The following is a 22,824-nucleotide window of genomic DNA, read 5'->3' on the forward strand; positions in this document are numbered from 1 at the left end:
ACCACTATTTAGAGAAATATTTCTCAGTCATTGTTTTTGTCTTTTTTTTTTTTTTTTTTTTTATGGCAGGGTGGAACCAACTCTGTCAACATGACTTTAATATTAGATTAGAGATATTGACTGAGTTATGTATTAATGTACTTGTATATTTATTTGTTTTTAATCTTATATCTATGAAGGTCATATTACTAACTACAACATACGATTTAAAAGTGACAGAGGCCATTATACAAATTCAGACTGCAGCTAAAACTGTTTAGAGTCATTATTCAAAATTGTATTGTTGCACATTTCAGAATGCAAGAACAATGTTTAACAGAATTTTAAATGTTTGACAAATCATTCAAACTAAAAATGGAAAAGAGCAATCCACTAACAGAAAACACAAAAATATGGAACATAGGCATGATGTAATACCTTTTATTGGACTAAGATAGGTTTTGAAATTACTTGACTTTTCAAGGAGACATGAGCCCTTTATCAGGAGTCAAGTTACTGTTGTTAAATGCAGTGCTTAAATATGCATTCTGCCTAGAAAGAGAAATACGTCACTTACTTCCAACTGACTAAAAAAGGAAATCTTGAAAAATGTTAGTATGGAATAAAAATGCAGCTTGGGTTACACCTCAGCGACAAACTGTGTGTGTGTGTGTGTGTGTGTGTGTGTGTGTGTGTGTGTGTGTGTGTGTGTGTGTGTGAACGAGAGAAATAGACTGAAACTGAGTAAGACAGGGTCACCACATGCTGCGAAAATCAAATTTTGGTATGTTGAATTAGAGTTAATGTAGATCAAGCAGAGAAAATAATACCCAGAATGACTACTCTGACATTTACTGAGACAATAATTTTCAAAATAAGAGATGTGTAGGGAGATCAGATAAATCCTTAGAAGGAAATTGAGAAGTTATAATTTGTACATTGTTAGTCTGTCTAAACAAGCAATCTTTGTGAGATAAATGTTTTGATTAACAGAAAGTGTGAATTAGCACTAATGTCCAGTTCACAATAATGAGATAGGCAGAGACTACTAAACAGAATGAGAAGATACAGGGTTATAATGTATGAATAGTGTTGTTGCGTCTTTCGGCTTTTCCCGGTTAGGGGTCGCCACAGCGGAACTCTGGTCCGCTAATGGCTGGTAGTTGATTTTTACGTGCCGAGTTACCAGCCCTGACACACAACCTTCAACGAAGGTATGCCCATTCACGCATGCCCCCCCCACGCAGAAGACACTTTAGCTAAGAATCGAACCGGACAGTGTCTTACGGTGAGGCGACAACGCTGTAGTTAAAACACCACACAGGCTGTGGTTTAGTTAACTGAGAAAGAGAGAAAAAGAAAAGAGAAAGAGACAGCGACAGAGAGAAAAGAAAATGGTGGTGTTAACCTAAGGTTTTGACAAATAGCAGAATTCAATTAAGTTTTATGTTGCTGTTATATGTGTCTGAACATTAAGGCCTTACTTTCTGTAAAGTTTTTGGTTACTAATGATCTGACCAGAATTCCGCCTTATGTGAAAGTAATTATTCTCTTGTCATGAATAAAACACAGGTGCTAAAACAAAGACCCTAGTGAACCTAACACTTAATGTTAAGTTTCTAAAATAGTCAGCAGTTGGAATTCACAATAAATTCATGATAAAGCATGCATTACCAGAAAAAAGATTACCCTTCAGTATATCTTATCTATATCCACTGCTAGTTGCTCAAAAGGAAAAGTTAAGGACTATAGTGTCTCTTAAAACCAATGTCCAGGTTCAAACCACTGACTGTCAGACTGAACAATTGAATTAACTTCATCACGTGTTTTTCTTTCCAAAGTTGTGAGGAAATGTTCTTTAGGAACCATAGTGGTCATACAGAATGAGCAGAGTGAAAATGTATACATTCATTTTATTTGAAACTATAAGTGGGATCCCTAAAGGTTAACATGGGGTATACACCTTGAGGTAACTTGTCTGAGCTCAAGAATAGGTCTACCACAATGCTTTTGATGTCTAGTAATTCAGAAAGGTTACACAAGGTATACATATAGTGTACACTTTGTAGTGGCCTTTATGAATCTCCACCAAACCCCACCCCGAGTATCTATGGGCATATGGGCATTCATCCTAGTTCTGAGTAACTAGCCTGTCTCATCTGTGTAACTTGTCTATGGACATTTTCTTAATTTGATTTATTTTATTTATTTCCAGTTTGATTACTGGGGAAGTCCACTGGGCCCAAATGACCCATTTTCAGTGGAGGCCGGGGAGAAAAGCTCCAAGATACATTATACGGTACAGATACAAAAGTGTAAAAGATACATTATATAGAACAGTTTACAAATATGTACATTCAATGTCATGCATAGTCAATAAAATTCATTGTGGTTGATCTTAAGGGTTATAAGATTAATTTGAGCAAACACTCTATGTATTAGGTGTGGAAACACTTTACATACACACATTTAAAATAAATGTGGAAACACTTTACATGCACTCATTTAAAGTAAGATGCTATTTACAATATTTACAAAGTTGAGTCGTGTGATAAGTAGCTATAGAAGTTGCAGAGAGCTTAGATACACTCAGGAAAATAGCTATGGGAGTTATAGAGAGCTTAGGAACCTGGGAGAAAACCTCTTGGGGGCATATACTTAGAATGATTTAGGTACGGTGAAGGCAGGTACATTTCCATTTAGTGGACAGGTGTTTGAAAAGGTGAGTTTTGAAGTTTTCTGAGTTTGGTATAGTTCTTAGAGTGGAAGGGAGAGAATTCCATTTCTTTTCTAGTGAGAAAGAGAAGAGATGTTGGCCAGCAGGATGTTTGGATTTGTGGATAGCAATTAAATTCTGATGTTCAGATCTGAGAGTTCTGTTGGGTGTGTAAGGGGGAAGGATATTTGTTAGGGCTAGACATTTTGTTGGGTGAAATACAAGTCTGTGTGCAGTGGTGAGTTGGAGGTAGTCTAGGTTGTTTGGGAGTTCTAGCCAGTTCAGAGATAGTAGGGTAAGACAATGATGGGTGGAAATTTTGGATTTGGTGGCAAATTTAGACATTTTATTGTAGCGGTTTTCTAGTTAGGAGGTGATAGAGGAGGACAGGTTAGTTAGGAGAGGGGCTCCGTGTAATAAGGAAGGAAATAGATAAGTAGTGGCCAGAGTATGCCTAGCAGAGTAGGAGAGAAAGTGATTGTTCCTGCACAGCATACCTACCTTTTGTTGGGTTTTCTTAATATTTTGTTGAATATGGATATCAAACTTGAGGTGTTCGTCAATAGTAATGCCAAATAGTTTAGCGGAAAGAACCACTTCTGAGTTGGTGTGACTAAGGACCTTTGAAAGCATTTTTGCCATAGGAGTAAGTCTTTGTGGAAGGGAATAGTAGAATATTTGATTTATTTGGCACATCCAGTTTTCAGTTGTTGAAAAAGTAGTTTGGGTTTTAGTCAGCAATTCAGAGAGGTTTGAGGCAGAGCAGACTAAGGTTGAATTGTCTGTGCACTGAATGATTTTGGCATCAGGAATAGCAGTGTGAAAGTTATTGATGAAGATGTTAAAAAGCATAGGCCCACAGATGGATCCCTGTGGTACACCAGTTGTGGTAGGTAAGAAGGAGGATGTGGAATTCTTCCATTTGACTGATTAAATAAATCACATATTTGAAAGCACACATAAATGGACCCTGTACTTTGAAACTTTTGTTCTGTGAAATTATGTTAAAAGCTAGATAAATCAAGTGACATGTATTGCATCTTGGATGGTTGCAGAGTTTAGCGCCATCCTGGTCTATGCTGTGTTCTAGTCTGTGTGCTTCTGGCAAGAAGATTCTTTTAGATTTGGTGGTTGTTTAAATGGCAAGTCATGTGAGTGATTGAAAAATGTCTCACAATGTGTCTTTCACAATGAGTTTAGTTGGAGGTCCCTTACATTTTTTACATTTTTTTTTAATTTCTGGATGATATCTTGTGACTAGTGGAACTATGTCACAGGGGTTCCTCTCTTTATACTTAAGCAGCTGTTCTCTTGGTGGCTTTATTGCTTTGTCTTACAGCTGAGTTAAACTCTCTGGCAGAGTGACATTGAGCAAGCAATGCATCTTTTACCTGTGCCAACTGTGTCTCTTTCTGCCTCACTAGAACAAATGCAGTGGCATTGAAGTGCTTGACTGTAAATAACTGACTTCTTTGACTGGTCAGAAGGATTACTGCTTTTGTGAAGATCTGTCAGTAAGTTGGCATCCTGTAGACACATGTGTAATGTATCATTTTGTGTAGTAACCTTAATATCAAAGAAGGTTGCACTTGTAGTCAAGTATTGCAAGGAAAGTTTAATAGCTGGGTGGATTGTGCTGAGTTCTTGATGGAATTCCTCAAGAGAGTCAATTCTATTTGTCCAGATTATAACTCCTAATAAAGGCCTCATGCCTGCTCAGAAGCTTGAGTAATTGCAAAACCTATATTGGTCATATAAAAGGTATTATATCACATCTGTTCCAGTGTATTTGTGTTTACAAGAAAGTCAGCAGTCACAGTGCTAGTCTATTAAAACAAATAACTTCACAAAACAGGAGCTCTAAACAAAGTCCTATTGCAAGCAAGTAATTCTTACACAAATGTATGAGATTAAAGACCTGGTGATGTTGATTTATGGCAAGAATTCCAGCAGATGGCTTTTCATTCCCAAAACCCCAGTAGTATCTAGAATTTCATAGCAACATTTGCAGGCAATGCCTCTTTGGAAGTCTTGCGTCTATCACCTTACAGGCTGAACTGATACCACAATGCCTAGATTTCCTTCAAAGACCTTTTAACCCTTTAAATAGTGATCCCATTCAGGATGAGCAGGACAAATAAAAAGGCTTTGTTAACCTATCTGACCCCTGCCACTAGACTGTTTCATCACAGAAATTTGAATTTGATAACCAGGTAAGTGAGCTAGTTCCAGACCCTTTCCAGCTATGATCTGACCAGGGGTAGCTCGTGTTATTGGACCTCAGCCCCCCCCCCTCCCAGCTGTAAAAGGAAAAGAAAAGTAGCTGCAAGTCCTGCACATGTGTGCTTTCCTATCCGGACTGCCGTCTAACCTGTCTGGATTACAAAAAGAATATTAGTGTAGATGCCCCAGAAGTCGATGCAGTTACAAACCGCATAGACTGCAAGGTAAATGGACTGCAGTGTCTGCAGTCTATAGCAACTGATTGTCTCCCAGTACTTCCAGCTCATCATAGACACACTCTGATTGGCTCCTGGCACACAGACTGACTGCTGCTGCAATGTAATGGTGACTCTGGACTTTGCTGCTGTAGTTTGGAAGCTCTGCTGGACTTTGAAACTTCTGCAAGGAACATATTTCGAACTGGAACCACTATCACGAACTAGCAGCTCTCAGAAGCAAACAGCAGAAAGTCCAGGCAGAAACTCGCTCAGACTGACGAGCATTCTCACTGGTAAGAAACTGTGTGTGAAGCAAGCATTAGCAGTCTCTAAGGAATATTTTGCTGCTGCTCAGACTGACTTGCTAAAGCATTCTCACACTTTGTGTGTGTAAACACGATCGGACTTACATTGGTGCATTCTTGCACTTAGCTGGTGTTCTATTGCTGCATGTAAACAAGATCAGACTTATAGTGCTGCATTCTCACGATCGGGCATTTGGTGTGTGTAAATATGATCGGACATTCTCAGCATTCCTGGTTTGTGTGACTTTCTTCGTGATCGGGCCATTGTGCGTGTGTAAATATGATTGGACTTTCTCAGCATTCTTGGTGTGTGTGACTTTCTTCGTGATTGGGCATGGTGTGTGGTGTGTGGTTCAGACTTTTTAATATTGCTGCATTCTCGTGGTGTGTGTGTGTAAGAAGTAAGTAGGTAGGGATATGTGTGTGTGTGTGTGTATGTAAGAAGTAAGTAGGTAGGGATGTGTGTGTGTGTAATGCCCCAATTGAGTATTTCTGGTGGCTAGACTTATTTAGGCTCAAACCCCGTACCTTGGATACAGGTAGCAAGGGCCTGAATTCCCTAGCCACCACCACTGCAGAGGTTTGACTCGTATGTTCTTCTGAACTTGTCCTGTTCCTCATAAAATCTGTGGTTTTCTGCATTTTTTGTAATAAATGACAGACATTTTAATTTCAGACTTCATATTCTTCAGAAAATACATGTTAACACTACACAGAACCTTTTCATTCTAGCAATTAAGTTGATAGGATCAATATTTGAAAATTGTCCCTATTTTTGGGGCTGTATTCCCCCATTATTGGCTTTGTCAAGGTTTTTTGTGCTAACAGATTGACAGCTATGGTGAGAACTGAATATGTTTGGGGGCTGTATTCCCCCCATTATTATTTTTGAACATGTGTTTTGTGCTAGGAGGTTAAGAGCTATACTATGGAGAGAACTGAGTTCACTAAATGATAGCCATTTAAGTTTCAGTCTTCTTGTCTTTCATGAAGCAGCTTATATGACATAGTGGTTTGTTTCTCTGACTGTAGTGCATAGGGGCCTGGATTCAAATCTTGGCAGTAAACTGCATGGTGATAACAGCATTTTATTCTAGCAACTTTCCAAGATTATACAAGCAATGTTTAAAATGTGTCTCTGGTTTTTGGGCTTTTGTCCCCCCCAATAAATGTTGGCTTTTTCCAGATTTCTTGTGCTGCAAAGTTGAGAGATATAGTTGAGTGTCGAGTGGCTTTTACAAGGAGCTGAGAGCTTGAAGAGAAGTTTAGTGCTGCTTATGCTGAACCTACTTGTATTGTTAATACCACAGCAGGTAGTGTACTTGCTTTCAGATGCAGAAGGCTGTGGGTTCTACTCCCACAGTATCTAGATGCATGGCTGATGTACTTTTAAAGGGGTTGATGCTGCAGGCCTGCGAATGTCCTCTTTGGTGGAGATACCGAGTAACTATGAACCTATCAGTTTGCCCTATTGCAATATTACTAGCTTGTCATTGTTTTAATGTAACATAGACAATTTATTCCTCAAGGGCAACAGGCACTTTATTTGTAGATTTAAAAATGAAATATAAGTTGTTTGTTAGCAGCAACCTCTTCATTTGTTACAGATCTCTTTAATGTGGAATTATTTAGATGACTTTTACTTCTGCAGCGATTGTGCATATTTACTAATGCTGGTGGATTGTAGAAGTGTGAGTATACTTTTATAATGGAAATGTTCTGAACTGGGCAGTTTTTGTCATTATTGGTGCATGCATTTTGTTTCATTGTTTACTGGAAAAATGTTCAAAACAATACATTAAAAATGCCCTTTAACAACTGTACTGTATTATACAAGGAATATAATACAAATCAGGAAGGTGTTTATTGATTTTCTGATCAGCTCAGGTATGCCCCCTCCCAGTTCTTGGTTGGATGTGTTTGATTAGGAACAAGTTAAATCCACTGTCTACAACCACAAACTTTTTTTGTTACTGAATATTTTCACCGAGTCTGAATTCTACATAAAGTGACAAAGCCAGATTGAAGCAATCACTTCTCTTAGATCTTCATTTTTTTTTTTTTGGGGTGGGGGTACTTAATTATTGTCCACACCTAGGGAGCTAAGTCCGTCATGTAGGATTTCTGCCGCACAATTCTCCCAGCTGAACTATACCTCTCAACTGTCCAGATTTTTGCAGAATGAATAGATTTTTGCTTCTTATTTTTGGTTTGTTCCTCATAAAATTTGTGTTTTTCTGGCAAACATTTAAGATTGAAGTCACTTAATAATGACAGACATTGAGTTTCAGGCTTCATACCCTTCAGAAAAATGCATGCTAAAGCAAGACCTGCTGTTCTTTCAGCTAAGTTTATACAAGAGCAACTTTTAGTACTGTTTGTTCCCCCAATATATTTGTACTTCACCAGATTTACTGCATTAAAAGGTTGAGAGGTATGTGCAAATAAATTGCTTGATAGAATTAGGAATAAACAAACCTCTCAACCGTCCCAGATTTTGGCTCAAAATGTTGCTCTCCCCCTAATAATCCCTCCACAAAATGATAATTTTGGAAGGAACGTGGAGGGTTTACAATTAATAAATAATTTTAATGATCAGTGTTGCCGATTACTTTTATTTTAGAAATGCATGTAGATTCTCTTATTTTGTCAGCTGCTCAACTTAACAGTACTAATATTAAAAAAGTGTCCCTTTTTGATAGGTTCCACCTGTATTGTGTGGCTATTTTATATTTTTGCATCACAGTTTTGGTCCGTTTTTTTATAAAAATGTTGTTTTCTGGCAAATCATTAAAGATTGACGTTAGAAACTAATGACAGATATTTGAGTTTCAGATTTCATACCCTTCAGAAAATGCATACTAATGCAAGACCTACTATTCTATTATCTTTCTATAAGTTTATAAGAGCAATATTTAAAAATTGTCCTTATTTTTGGCTCTTTGATTTGAAGTCACCAGCCGCCACTGGAACTGACTATGAAGAAATGGGGAAAAAAGTTTACAGATGAGTAAATGGCATGTAGGAAGAAATAATATTCTTGCAGAGAAACTTCAGTTGGCAAAAAAATGTAAATGTGGGGTGACTGACTAACAAAAATGCATACTAGTAGATAACAATCCTAATTGCGTGCTGTTCTAGGCAAGGCAGCAGCTAAGGCAGGCATCAGGATGGAGATGGACAGAAACTGCCAAGGGAAAGATGCAGGTACCTTATGTTTCTCAAAATATAAAGGCCTATAGTTCATAACTTTCTACGCATAAGAGATAGAGTTACATGTTTTATTAAGTCCTGTTTGTCACTGTCAGATACAAAAATAACTTATGATCAAATATGCTGCAGTATATAGAAAACAATGGATTGCACAGCAGAAAATACAATTCATGTGACTTATTCTTGTATTCATCTAATGACTCTACTGCAGGTATAATGTGCTAAACATGTAGTCATATACTGACCTGGCACAATTATGCCTGACACTATGGTGCTATGTGGGCTCCTATAGATTGCTGTGCAGTGATACTATGAGTGGTGTCACCTGAGAAGGTATGCACAAATGTAACATATATGTGTGTACGTGTGTGTGTGTGTGTGTGTGTGTGTGTATATATATATATATATATATATATATGTGTGCAATTCCATAACAAAAACATCTGCAGTAAGAATTACATAGAACAAGACATGCTCATGCGCAATTCCATATCAAAAACATCTGCAGTAAGAATTACATAGAACAAGACATGCTCACATAAATGCTTCATCTCCATACAGATGCAGTGCCCACGATGAGATTTTGACCCTATGCCATCATCTGATTTATACTACCGTAGTGGACACAGAAATGTAGAGAATTCACTCATCTATAAACTGCTCTGCTTGGTGATAGCAGGTGTACATGAGAAATCCTTGATTTTGACATAGGCGCGTATTGTGTCCAGTGCTTTTCACAACCTAGATATGTATGTTTGATCTTTAATGCAATTACGTTCTGCCAAAGAAAGTTACATACACTTTTTATAAATAAAATATGTATTCTTTAAGGCAAAATATTTAAGATTCTCTCTCTTCACCAACACTTCCTGACTGGGTATACTCTCAATGTCTGACTGCAGTCACCAGAAAGAAATTAAATATATATTACCTGTGTATAACTTGGGTATTTGTTTGAAGATAAGTGTACACCTCCTACTGACTGCATTTCCCTTATCTCCAGGGTAATTAACGTATCAAAAAAGTAATTTCAGTCATACCTGAGTTTCAAAGAAAAAGTCAGTTGAAGTTCAGTAAATAAGTCAACAATGTTATTGTTAAAACTAGTCAGAAGGTTCGGAGTCTTTGCAAGGACAGATCCTTTCTTTCTTTCTTTTTTTTTATCAAGATTATCCATCTCAAATACTTATCTGCCTCACTTCCTTCTGTAGTTGCAAGATGCATGTACTAGCCCTCATTCTCCAATTATATGTATGTTAGACCTAGTGTACGTAACAGTTCCCTAGTATGCTGTTTGTTACCTTTGCAAAATTTATCACAGCTACACATAGGTTAACATGGATAGAATTCAGCCAACAGCTGTCATTCATTTAGTTAATACTTGCCCACAAGCACCTGTGCATACCCCAAAGTGCTTTACTAAATAATGCAGGTATGTGCAGTGCTATTTAAAGCAATGTAAACTTTAGATATTCAAGTTGTCTGTCTGTGGTGTGAACTGAGAAAGTAGACGTTATAATTATCTTTATTCTGTTCTCCGTTGTCAAAAAAGGAAAACTGTGGAATGTACTTCACCACAACTTGTGATATATTATACAACTACGCCAAACTACCGTGATGTGGCATATTCTCATGAAGTTATTTTGCCCTCATGTTCCAGCTACTGTGAAGTAAATTCTACTTTAAATTCAAGAACCTTAGTCAAACAATAATAGCAATGAGTTTTGTGTGCGCACACACATGCGCGCACACACACACACACACACACACACACACACACACACACATGCAGACACGTCCACGCGCACACACATGCACACACACACACACACACACACACACACACACACACACACACATGCAGACACATCCGTGCGTGCACACATGCGCACACACATGGATGTGCACGACCACATTATTATTAACTGTGAATGTACTGCAGTGCCTTTGTAAACTTGACTCAACACTCACCTCATGATTTCAAATCAGGTAACAAAATGAAAATGAAAAAGAAAAAAAATGGGGGTGTGGGCTGCACTTTGCTTTCCTACAAGCCTAAAATCCAAGACTTGGAGTGCTCCAGGGATTAGTGTTGACATAACATGCTTATTAGCCATCTTTTAACACCTGCCATCTTGACAATCCTATTCTCCCTTCAACAGTCCCTCTGCAGTATCTGTCCAGATTGCACTACACATAGTCATGCAATCAAGCATTGTCATTATTTGCAAACAAACACTAAACTTCAGCAACACTCAGTTTATATTATGTGTCTTTCTGTCTGAAAACATGAGACAATCTATCATGGCAACAGATATTAGTTCATAAATATCTTGTGGTTTGATTAGCCCAGTTCCTGCAATTTAGTTATACAAAACTTAAAGCCCTTATTCAAATTTGCTGATCTATACTATAAACGACCACATCAGAAGTTCAGGCTTCTATTACTAAAATATTTGTATTCCAGACTTAGAGTATACTCACCCATTAACCGTTTTACGATTTTTCTATAATTTAAAAGTACATTGAACTGGTTTAAGTAATTTTTTTCCACTTACCTGAACCTATGGAGCTATTGTACTACTCAGTGCAAAAGACAAAATGTTTACCAGTAACCATCTATTTTCTTCAACAATCTTTAAGCATCTTCATTTGATTTATTACCCACCCCTTGACATAAAATTGCAAAAAACAATGCATCTTCAGTGAGGTCAAAGGGACAAATTACCTTACATTGTTGACATCATCATTAGGACATGCTGTTGCAGAAGTAATGTTTCCAAAACCAGTCCCAGCACTGGGTTGAGAAACTATTTATGTACCTCTTGTGTACCATTTCTGGATGAAAACTCCAAAAATTGCAAACATAATCAAACATCACTTCTCCTATTTCTTATTTTATTCACTTTGAATTACATACTCAGTCTTCCTAAGTTTTTTATCACTTTTGTCCTGTAAATATAGGACTGGATTCAGACAATGTTACCACACTATGACTATTTGCAAAAAAATGGCTACATGTAGTGTGTGTGTGTAATTCAGAAAAGTAGGCTACATGACATAACTAGCCCAAATAATGTGCTTAGTGATGTGATATGCAAATGACCACATAATGAGGCACCATGCATGATAATAAGGAAAAATGAAATGTCAGAACAATTCAAAAATGTTCAACTGCCATACATTGACACTTCACCTGCAGTATATATGAACCTAGTCATATGTCAGTGTGCAGACAAAGTAGATCACAGAATGCTAATAATAGGTTACCACACCCATAGTAAATTTGAATCTGCAGGAGACATTCATTGCAGCAACAATGTCCAACAGTGTGTGACATAGCTGCCAGAGGCATAAGGTCATCCAGCTGTCCTCAACATTTCATGGCCGCCATGATGCCAACATTGTGTACTTGCACTGTTTTGATAGGGGCACCATCCAATGAATCTTGGGAAAGTGTTGGCCTCATCTACAGCCCCTTGTGAGGCATGGAGCACCTATCCCAGTGAATGTTAACGGTATGTAACTTTACATATATTAGCTACAGGGACCTTTCAATGACCTAATGTGACACAGTGGGGGTATCTCAGGCCTTTTAGTTACCTAATGTGACACAGTAGGGGTATCTCAGGCATATTCCTGAAGAATGTTCCATTAGTTCCACAATGCCATGCTTCAGCATGTGATGGAGTATATGTATTTTCCACATTCCTCAGAGGACAAACCCAGTGCCATGTGGGATTTTTATGATATGGGCCATTTCTCTGACGTATTGGATGCCATAGACTGCACCTCCATTGAAATAAAGGCCCCGAGCTAACTGGGAAAGAGGTGCATGACCTGCAAAGTATATCACTTTATCAGTTGTTAGGTGGTCTGTAATGCACAGCGTATATCCTGCAATGTATGTGCAGGCCACTTAGGTAGTTACTATGACTCTCACTTATGGCACATCTGTGACCTGTTCCAATGGTTTGTAAGGGATGACCTAGGCTAAGTGAGATGGAGACTCAAAGGAGAAGCCAGCAGCTAGGGATAATCATGCCAGAAGGAGGCAAGCACAACATGCCAGGGCACTAGCAAAGAGGCAGCATATTGCCCATAACTTTACCAGTTAGTTGACAGGAGTTTAACAGATCAGCTCCAGTAAAAATGATGCATGCAAAACCAACACCAAGCTTTTCTTATCAATGCATAGGTCAGCTACACTGTGCATCAAGCAAAGGCAACCCAAACTACAGTGTACAAATTTCAGGGCATAGTTATTATTATTTGTGTGTGTGGAGGAGGGAGTACAGACATGCAAGTCTTTCATAGGGAAGTGTGTGAACGTGAGTATTTAAAAAAGTACATATATGTAATGTGTCAGTACTGGTAGTATGTAAAAAAGTACATATATGTAATGCACCAGTACTGGTAGGGGGTTGCTCTCAAAGTGTCCTAGTGACAGTGGAAGTGTGAGATATGCCATGGACTGTCTTGACGGTGTGGGTCTATAGGGACACAGCCTAAGCAGCTGGCGCAGCACTGCAGCCTGTTCTACTGGACAGGTCCAAAGCACATATGTCAGAGCATTCAGCATCATGTGTATGCCCCTGCCCATGAGATGTGGCTCTGACAAGTGTTGCATGCAATGTAAGAAAATCTACCTAAATACCTGTGTGCAGTGTGACCTCCAGCAGCATCTGCTTAGAGATGTGGCAACATGACAATTGCCATGACCAAGAGGATGGACACTCCTGGGAGTGGACACCTCCACAGTAGATATCACTGTGGAACTGCTAGAGTACTAGGATCATAATCTTATACACCCATGGCCACGTTGGCTAATTTATGTGAAAGTAGCATATGACTGGCTTTGAAGATGGCTGTTCATCCTTGGCAGGTGTGCCAGAGAAGACATCACATGTTCATGTCTGTGAAATAATATATGCAAAAAATTACATGTACAGGATATGCACTCTTGTAGATCAGCATGCACACCTCTGATCACTCTCTCTATCTAATCCATGTCTGTGGTATCACTAGTCTTTGCCTCTAAGATGGCCAGTACATATACTGAGCTGTGGCCACTGACGTAGCAGCCTCAGGGAGAAAGCAGTTACTATGTCTCCAGTGAATACTATTAACAACCACCTATGTCGATCCTTCTGACCATGAGTGCTAGAGGCAGATTGAGTCGTCTGTCTACTGCGGCCAGCAAACTTCCCTGATTGATAATGTCCCTATCAACCTGTCCTCTCTTCTCTGTTATAATCTAGGTAGCCCGGGTATCTGCAAGCATAGATACTATGTCCCTGGTGTGATCTGGAAATGCAGTGGTTATATTCTTTGTGTCCAACGCACAGTGTGTGTCCCATGACTGTGTCAACTCGTCACCACCATCATTATCAGAGGTTGCAGATCCTCCAGCATCAGGTGGTAGCTGATTCATAGTGCTGATTTTGAATAAAGAATCATCTGTGACTACACCAAAGCACAAACTGTCCTGTGTTTGTATGACCTAATACCACAACTACTCATACAACTGATATGTTTACAGATTTTACTCCCTTTAAGAGAGGCCAGGAACTCCACTGTCTCCACAAGAGATGATTCCCCTCATGCCCCACAATCTGTGGCTGTATGTGCCTGGCCATGGCTTCTGCTCAGTGGTTTGAAACACAGATCATACCAGTGGTCCTGGGATGCACCATTTCATACACATAGTCCTGCCGACACAATTGCATTTACTCTGCAAATAGCCTTAGCACAGGCACTGTTACAGCAGGACTGGTCAGCTGCATGGATATCAAAGAGCCATTAGCCATAGGGGTAGAGGGCCTAGAGAAGAACCTCATTCTTAACATCAGAACATCTGGGCTTAAGGTTGAATGTTGAATTCCTCTAAGATACTGTGCAAGTATGGGAACGTAAGCCCCATCTGCATGCAAAGTACATCAGTATAGCAAAGAGAACATGAAAGAAGACTGTAGTGCCTCTATACAATCGCATTACATAAGAAAGGTAAAACATTTCTTTCTTAAATAATGTCATTTCATAAAAGCAATAATCCACTCCTGTTATGGGTATATCAGGATTTTCCCACGGTTGGCTTTGTTTAATTACTAGGGCTTCACTCTCATGCTCAAACCACATTAACAGTGGGGAAATTCTGGTACACCTTCTCACATTCATGAATCATTGCTTTAATATTGTCATTCCCTTCAATTGATAAAAAAAAAATTGAAATGTTAATGCATTTATCCTATATGTATCTTCACTGTTGACAATAAGGGATTTCTGTGTTTGGAGTCAAAAAACGGTTTTAGTCCCTGGAACAATTCTGATTGTGAACATGGATCAGTGGATCCACAACAAGCAGAAAAACAGAAAAAAAAAACTATTCCTGGTTTACAGAAACACTGCCACAGATTTGGCCAAAAAAATGTAGGGAGTGTGGCAACAAACCTTCAGATACAAGTTATTAAGTTGACCCCTATTAAACAGAGGATTGCTTTCTTGAATACTTCCTTGTGGCTAAAGGCCTGATTGTTTTTTTTTTTTTTTTCTCAGATAGAACATTGCTTGATGTATGAAGTATTACAAAAGTTGGACTTCCTTCAACTAAGAGATCACACTGATTACTTTTAATTATTTTACTTTATTGGGTTCATAAACTAGTTCTCTTGGATCCTTTCAAACACACACACACACACACACACACACACACACACACACACAGAGTTTCCATTGGATTATTGTTCTTTATTTGGAATTTGATATTGAAACTTGTAAAACTTTTTGCATTCTATAAAAACTCGTTGTCTGATATGTTTTGTTTTGATTGTTATATATCAAATGCTTTATTTGTGTTTTGACTTACGAGGTTTTATATTTATTTCTTTATTGTTACTGTTAAAACATGCATGAAATTATGTAATTTAGTGTTTTAGTATTCATCATTTTATCTACACATTTAAATTTATATTATTTAGTATGCACTCTGTCAGTTCAAAATTTTAACACGTATATGAATTTTACCATTGTTTTACAGAGTACTCTGTGCATTATGTTTGAGTTTTGCTACCTATATACATATACGTTTACATACACATGTACATATAAGTATGCCTATACATGCACATATGTTCAAGAATAATGGATGTGGTGATGTCACAAATTCTGTTTATTGCATTAAAATGTTATATGTACACTATATAATGCAACAAAAATCTGAAAACATGTCTAACCAGTATAAACTGATAATGACATGCTAAGGAAATGTAATCCTCATGAAGACAGCTATTAAAGGAGTCCCAAAATTGCTGAGATGTTTGCCTCCTGTGATGAGCATATTCAAAGCTTAGACTGATAACATATGATGGACTCTTATGAGAAGAAGCTCTGGAAGTACCAAAAGAATCCCTCAAAGTGCTGTATATTTATTGAAGGAGGAAATGTAACCCATTTATGGATATACCTGAGGACTGATGCATTAAGACATGAGCTATGAAAACAAGTCTTTAAAGTAAAAAGTTTGTTGTGTTCTTCTGACAAACTTCAAAACTGCACTGGAAGAGTTAAACTACAAGTTGAACAGAAATGCTTTTAAGAAAATCTGTTTTTGTTTTCTGTTTAAGTGGGAACTGACTTTATTTTGCATTTCACTGGAATAAATTGCACTTAAAACTGAATAAAGTGCAACGAGTCTCTTACATGTTACACAGGGGCTGGGTGGGTATGACATATACCGTTAAATGTACAGTTTGTTAGCAGATATTTTTGCTGTCTGAAGTTAAAAAAAATGATACTTGTCAAGTGCAGCAGTAAGCAAAAGAAGCAACCCTGATTGTTGCTTTTTTTGCATTGGATGTGCTTGCTTTCATGGTCTTCTTCTTTTCCCAGTTAAGGGTCGCCACAGTGGAACTCCGGTCCGCAAATGATTAGCAGTAGATTTTTACAGTGCCGAGTTGCCAGCCCGATGCCCAACCTTCAATGAAAGCATGCCCATTTTACGCATGTCTTTCAAACGCCACTCGACCGTGGGGAGGACATGCAGACTCCACACAGAAGGTGCTCCAGCCGAGAATCGAACGGGTCAGCTTCCGGTGATTTCTCCTGTCCACCTGGTGAATCTGGGCATACTGCGGCAATGCGGCAGCTGCCTCATGTACACTGACAATCCTCTCCTCCTACCACCCAACACTACAACCTGAAAGAGATGCACTTACATAGTCAAACTGGAAGCAAAGCTCTCTCCGGCCAAGATTGTGCTAGACAGTCATGAGGAGAATGTTAACACCTGCATTGCACCTCAAGCAACTCATAGCCCTTCAAAACCCACACCATCAACACCCGCACATAGCAACAATAAACCCACATATGCGGAGGCCCTTAACATTAACCTGCCCAAGCAACAAGGACCTCCGAAGCTGAAATGCAGACAAACACCAGTCACAACCAAAGTGACACATAGCTCACAACACCAGTGTGCCACCCAACAACAGCCCCTAAGGCAAGACAATGTACCCAACACTTTTGTCATAGGTGACTCTACAGTCAGGCACACTGATGTCCCACTCACCAGGCTGAACAAGGAGAAAATTACAGTCAGCTGCCTGTTGGGTGCCAAGATTCGCCACATAACACATGCACTCAAGTCACTCCACAACAAGTACAGATATGACTCTGTCATTGTCCATGCTGGAGTGAATGACTTGAGACGTACCTCCCTGGACTACATGAAAAGAGACATGGAAGAGCTCTTGGATCATGTGACCCAGGCAGGTATGATCCTAGCCCTGAGTAGCATCCTGCTTTTGCCCAGAAGGATACCACAGTATAAGGACAAAATGATTGACTTTAACAATTGGCTAAGCTACTGGTGTCATTCAAAGGGGATCCAGTATTTGTTTGCCAGGAAGACATGGTCGACAAACCACAATGCTTTGTCAGAGATGGTCTGCACTTTTCACCCCTGGGATTCAGGTTACTGGCTAAAGCTCTTGCCACCCCTATAGTGCCTATTTAGGCAAGGTTCAAAGGATAAAACCACCACCGTAACACATACAAGCATGCAAAATCTGAAGGTAATGGCTACTCAATGCTAGAAGTCTAAACCTTAAAATGCACTCTCTCGAGGCACTCTTAAAGATGGAGAACATTGATATCTGTGCAGTAACTGAGACCTGGTTCAAGGCAACAGAGAGCACCCCTGCAATACCAGGCTACAATTCTTACCACACTTTTCGGCCACAAAACCAAGGCCGAAACACTAAAGGTGGAGGAGTGTCCATATTCACCAAGGATATTCACACTTCCAGGCTAGTTGCCCAACACAATGCTTCTGAAATTCTGCAGGTGCAACTAACACTAGGTAAGACTACAATCCAAATTGTAGCTTGCTACAGATCCCCCACCTTGCCCCAAGATTCTCACTACACCTTTCTAAACATTCTGGAAAATATTAAGATACAACCAAACACCCTAATACTGGGTGATTTCAACTACCCTGCCATTAATTGGGAAAACTACTCGAGTACCAACTCCTTTTCCCAATGGTTTTTGGAATTCATAAATTCCAACGCCCTGGATCAACTAATCCATTGTCCCACCAGGGGCTCCAATATCCTAGACCTGGTCATTACCAACATGGGAGATAGATGCTCCACACCAGTTGTCACCCCCTCATTGGTCAGGATGACCATAAGCAAATCACATTTGACATCCACATCCCATCCCCACCCCCCAGGTAAAGAAACATCCTTAAAAAACTTCTCCAAAGCCAACTTCATGCTACTGAAGTCAGAAGTGACAAACTTCACAACACCCACGCAGATGGGATCTGGAAGTTTGACTGTAGAATCCTACACTAAGGCACTGTACGAAGCACATCCACTCATGCATGGATTGTGCCATCCCAAATAGAACCAAGATGCTCTTCTCCAAAAAAAGGGAGCCAATCTGGTGGTCCTCTGGTATAAACAAACTCAACAACAGAAGGAAGAAACTGTTGCAGAAAAGAGGAAAATCCCAGGATGCAAAAAACTCCCTCACCAGCCTCAGTAAGAAGCTGAGATCCCTCATAAAATCCTCAAAAGCTAGTTACGAAAATAAAATTGCCAAAGATTCCTAAGACAACTACAAGGCATTCTATAGTTATGTCAAGAATCTGAATGGCAATACTCAGATTTGCTCTGAGCTACAACCGAATGGCATTAAATATACTGATCCCAAGGATATTGCCAATATCCTGGCAGATCGATTTAGTGCCAACTTCACCCCCCCCTCACCCAATAAAGGCCCATCTCAATACCAATAGATTGCCAAATTCCGATAATCACGGCCACACAGGTAGAAACCACACTCTCCAAAGCTAAGAATACAGCATCCATGGGACCAGATGACATCCCAGGCTGTGTACTACATGAACTACAAAATGAACTGGCACCTCACCTAAGTGTCATGTTTAATCACAGCCTCACCTCAGGCTTCATGCCCACTGAGTGGCGCACAGCTACAGTTATCCCGCTCCACAAAGGAGGATCCACCTTGGATCCCGGGTACTACCGTCCCATCAGACTGACAAGCCTGATTTGCAAGGGCATGGAATGCACTATCATGGAACTTATAAACAAAGACATTGGCAACCTTCAAACACTGGACGCCACCCAGTTTGGGTTTGTGAAGGGCCGATCTTGTCTCCTGAATCTGACTGACTTCTTCGAATCAGTCTCCAGAGCTGTGGACGAGGGTAAGGCAGTCCACACAGCCTATATGGACCTCGCCAAGGCCTTCAATACCACCCCCCACTCTGGAATCATAGATAAACTTACTAAGATGGGCATAAATCCCTACATCACTCAATGGGTTGCCAACTGGCTTACTGACAGAACACAGACTGTAAAAGTAACCGACACCAAATCCAGCTCCAGACAAGTGACAAGTAAAGTACCTCAGGGTTCAGTCCTGGGACCACTCTCTACTTCTCTGAAGTACAGGCCAGCACTAAGGGATTCTGGCTAACAAAGTTCGCAGATGACTGCAAACTGGGAGCCATTATTGAATCCCCAAATGATATGGATATTCTAAAAAGGCCTTGCAGAAACAGATGCCTGGTGCCAGAGCCATGGGCTCAAGCATAATGCCAATAAATGTATAGTTATCCCCTTTGGAAAAAAAAACATGTACCCATGAATTACCACATAGGTGGCAGGGCATTTAACATTGAAAGTGTGATGACAGACACAGGTGGGCAGTGGTCTCACTTTTGATAACTACATCGCCACAACAGTCAGGAAATCCTTCTATGTGGCACATCTCATCACTAAGGGCTTTTCATCCAGAAAAAAGGAAGTCATTGTCCTACTGTACTCATCCCTCATTAGACCCATTATAGAGTATAATGCCCCGTTTGGTATGTACCTCACAAGACATCTGCAACAGCTGGAAAGGCCACAGAAATACCTCACTAAAAGAATCACAGGTCTAAAGCAGATGCCATATGCTGACCGTCTAAAAGAAACTCCAGCTATACTCTGTGGCATATCATCTACTCGGAGGCAATCTCTGCTTAACATACAAGGCCATGTCAAACTCTGAGCTGTTGGACATGCTCCACTTAAAGAAATCCTAATCCCTCAGAGCCACACGTTCCAGGGATCTAAATCTTGTCATCACAATGAACAAAACATGCTGGAGGGATAGGTTCCTGACCCAGAGACTCCCCATACTCTAGAATAGACTGCCCATACATGTCAAGCAGAGTGCCTCATTGGCCCTCTTCAAAAGGAACCTTGATGATTGGATGGGAGATAGAAAATTCACCCCGGGGATCATGTCAGTCGCCCTGCTAGACAGGGGTCCAGAGAAGTAAATATTGTGGGAAGAAATATCCAAGGAATTGTTATGGCTAGGCTTGCATAGGCCCTAGGCCGATAGCCTAGTACCAACCTATGAATCTCTTGCTATGAGGCGGCAATGGTACCGCTGCACCACCACGTGCAATGTTCTAAACACTGATAAACTTTAGGGTGAGAGTAAATGTTTATGAGTGTTATGGGTTATAGTTAGGTTATAGACTAGGGAAAGGGATAGATTTTCTGAAGCGCATGTGTATTATGGTATATGTGATGTGTGTGAAAGTGTTCTCTTCAGTGGTATAGATCACAATTTTCAATAATTTAATTTTATTTATTTATTTGTTGATATTTGTGAACCGGGAAAGTCCACTGGGTCAGAAACTCATTTTCAGTGGAGGCCCAGGGAGAAAACCTCCACAAAAATGACATATAAAATAAACATACAGAGCAAATTTTTAACAAAAATGCATTAAATCTGTTAATTAGTACAGTGTCATAATATTGTCAGTTTGTTACATACATAATAATGCACAAGTCACATAATGATATACATGCTATATATGGTACATTTGTCATATTGAGAATATTGACAAAGTGTGCCACTGTTACTAGCTGACTTGGAAGGAGAATTCAGCAGAAGGAAGTATAGTAAAGAAAGCTGAATTATTTGCTTGAAGGTGGAAAAGTGATGATATGAATAGAAGAAATATGTAGTATGGCGGTAGAGGTTAATGACAGAGATAAGGAAGTAGGAGGCGGAGGTATAAAAATAAGAAAGATATAAATTCATTTAATTAATAGTGATGCGGTTAAGGGAAGTGGCAGAGTTTAGAGTTAAGGTTAGCATACGTGAATACTGTGGTGTTGACAATGGAGAAGTTCATAGGTACCGCAGTACAAATCATCAGAAATTTGTGTAACCATGTTGTGGCTCATCAGGCATGGAGTGGGGATGTATATGAGCAGCTTCCAGGAAGAGTTGAATACAGTAGCCAGCCACTCCAAACCATCCAGCTACTAGTTAAATTATGGAAATATGATGATGCTGAGGTTGCATTCTTACCTTTGAGTGATATGCCACCCAGGAGAATTGTACCCGGTCTGTTTCCAGAATTTATAGACGAAACAGACATGTATGGACTTGGAAGATACTAATTATATAGGAATTGCTAGCTTGAGATGGTGTGTCTTCTAAGACTCAGTCACTGAAATTGTAATGCAAATAAAATGAAGATCACACATGCTTAATTTATCTGCATTTAGCACAGACCGTCTGTATTTGGTGCTGAGGGTTAAACGTATGAGCTGCAGTTGCTGTGATACTGGGTTTGATTCCCTCCATCTTCATTTTCCTACTGTGTGAGATTGTCATGAAACGTAATCAGACATTTTACTAGTGCCTCCCCTGAAAAATGGAATATGCATCCAGTGGGCCTACTCAGTTAACAAGCATGTTATTATTATTATTATTATTATTATTATTATTATTATTATTATTATTATTATTATTATTATAGGTTCATAGGTTCCTACTAGGCTATCTGCCCTAGGGCATTTATAAGCCTAGCCAGAGTGTGTTTGGCTTTTGCCACCCATTTTAAATTTATTTTGCTATGCCCTTTTTCGAGGTTAGTATACTGTGCCTCTGTCTAACAGTGACACAGAAGTGATACCCGGGGTAAACCTCCGATCTCCCATCCACTCATCAAGATTCCTCTTGAAGAGAGTCAATGAGGGACTCTGCCTAACCTGGACTGGGATTTTATTCCAGAGTGAAGGAAGCCTCTGGGTTATGAATCTGTCCCTCCAGCATGTCCTATTTATTTCAGTGCTGAGGTTCAAGTCTCTCTAGCGCGTAGCTCGATGGGATTTGGATTTTCTGAGGTGCAGCATGTCCATTAATTCCAAGTTGGACATGGCTTTATACGTCAGGCACAGATCGCCTCTGAGCAGGTGGTATGCCACTGAGTAGAGCTGGAGTTTCTTTAACCGGGCAGCATATAGCATTTGTTTGAGCCCTTTGATCCTCTTGGTGAGGTACTTTTGGGGTCTTTCCAGTTGCTGCAGGTGTCTGGTAAGGTACATCCCAAAAGGGGCATTGTACTCAATTATAGACCTGATGAGGGATGAGTAAAGAGGCACGATGACCTCCCCTGATCTAGATGTGAATCCCTTCATGATTAGGTGGGCTATATAAAATGTTTTTCTAACCACTTTGGCCACGTAGTTGTCAAATGAGAGATTGCTATCAACTTGGGTCTCCAGGTCCCTAATTACTTCTTCTGTACTTAATGGATTACCACTTATGTGGTAATTTGTGGGCACTT

The 22,824-nt window shown here is 39.6% G+C and overlaps 1 protein-coding gene across 1 annotated transcript in view; it reads left to right on the top strand.

Annotated features, from left to right (window-relative positions):
- The window catches only part of THSD7B (thrombospondin type 1 domain containing 7B), a 6,482,604-nt gene that overhangs the window by 1,697,588 nt on the left and 4,762,192 nt on the right, over window positions 1–22,824 (top strand). The window lies entirely within an intron of this gene.

This window comes from Protopterus annectens, chromosome 6.part0 (genome assembly GCF_019279795.1).
Source record: "Protopterus annectens isolate FY-2018-M chromosome 6.part0, PAN1.0, whole genome shotgun sequence".
NCBI classification, from domain to species: domain Eukaryota; kingdom Metazoa; phylum Chordata; order Ceratodontiformes; family Protopteridae; genus Protopterus; species Protopterus annectens.